Below are 2000 nucleotides of genomic sequence, written 5' to 3'. Positions count from 1 at the left end.
TATATATATATATATATATATATATATATATATATATATATATACTGAGAAAAAATATAGTCAATTTTAATAAATATTTAATTCAATACTTGCCAACTAAATATTTACTACAGTAAATAAATATTTGTTCAGTAAAAAAAATTGTTAAATCAAATTAACATTTCTTGTCAAATGAATACATCTTTATATTTAATAAATATTTAATTGGCAAGTATTCAACTAAATATTTATTGACTATATTTTTTTTCAGTGTACATATCTATTATCTATATAATTCGATTTTCGAAAATTCGAAACGCGTAAAATTATGCAGTAGAAGAGACAATCAACGACGGAAGATTCGAGTTTTATTAAACAAGTTCTATAATTCTGCGGAAATAATAAATCTATTTTTTCTCATTGGTTGCCAGGGATGTTTTACCAAATCGCATCGATTCCTGACCACATCTTTGACTCGCGGTGGTTCCGAAGGTATTAAGATAATAACTTTCGTCATGCAACATGGCATCACGATTGATGTGCGATATTAAATAGCTAAGGTACGTCTCTCGATTCTACGAAGATGGAAAATGTTATTAATTATATTATGTTGAACAAGGATAGATTTAAAAAATGCTTCCCTCCCCCTCTCTCATTCTTTACGAATTGAAATAAAATTTCACTTGAGAACAGTTTGCATCAAGAAAAGCCTTCACAATCGATGTGACTTTTCTCTCTCGGCGATAAAACGATGAAGCGTAATAATCATCAGATGATTTAATTAGTGAGAAAGTCTGAAATCGCGAGACAGCCATCTCAGTAGCACGAACTATTATCTTAGCTGAGAGATCAAGCGTTAATCGCAGATCGTGGGACATTCGCCACACAGAAAGAAACGGCGCAATAACACTTTGTAGAGCGACGCGCGAGGACGTTTTTATTAATAACTACTCACAAAATAAAGAAATAAACGCAAGGATGTTGCGTGATTTTTGGAGATCTCGTCATTCCTCTTGATGCATATTAAAATCGCAATATTGTTATGTAATCAAAATATTGAAAAATGTAAAGCAAATTCGATTTGAATTGACATTCCTGATTGTATAATTATATCTAATTAGAAATATGATAATAACGTGAAATATAGGCAATAGGAGTCAATTAGCACAATTCTTCTTAATATTAAATATATAAACCTTGACCTTGAACGTTTCCATTCATGGTTTCAATCTTCATTAGCAATCTTTCCCTCTAACACAATGGTTGGATTATTGCATTATAAAATAATATCTCCAACGTTTTTCCTCTCAAAAAATTGAACCGTTAACTGTTGAGATAAGTCACATATTCACAAAGTTAGAAAGCTGAGTGGTAATAAGAATTCAAGCTAAAATTACATAAATGATTAAATTATCGCATGTATAAATTTAAAAATTAATAATCATCTCATCTCACACAGTCGATGCTCCAACGTTGAATAATAAATATGTCGCATTTTAATAAATATGTGCATTGTTAATAAGTTAAAAAGTTAAAAATTATCGTCAAAATTTTAAAATATTAATGAGAGAACAATTTGTCTTGTTTTCGACCGTCGGCATCGGTTGAATAATGATTGCTAAACAAGTAACATAGCGATCAATTTGAAAACAAACTATAGTTTATGACATTAATTATATTGTATTAATTGTATTATATTACGAATAATCTTAGAGTTTATTAAGAATCTCAGTATAAGCATGATTTAAGGCAACGATATCATGTTGTAAATTTAACCCATTGGTCTGTCGATGTTATTATCATATTTCTAAATTGTTCAATTAAAGAACTCTATAAAAAACTTATTAGTTTTATATTAGTTTGTAATTTTTCATTATGTCTAATTTGAAATCTCTCTCAAAAATGATAAAATGTATAATAATAAAATCTTCTTCTGCAGAGAGAAATTTAAAGATTTCTCTCTATAGAGAGAAATTATATAGAGATATGCAGGGTTAAGTAAGTTAATTTTTTTTTAATTG

This window comes from Atta cephalotes (genome assembly GCF_000143395.1).
Source record: "Atta cephalotes unplaced genomic scaffold scaffold00081, whole genome shotgun sequence".
In the NCBI taxonomy this organism is placed as follows: domain Eukaryota; kingdom Metazoa; phylum Arthropoda; class Insecta; order Hymenoptera; family Formicidae; genus Atta; species Atta cephalotes.
Note: the sequence above shows the minus strand (reverse complement) of the source record.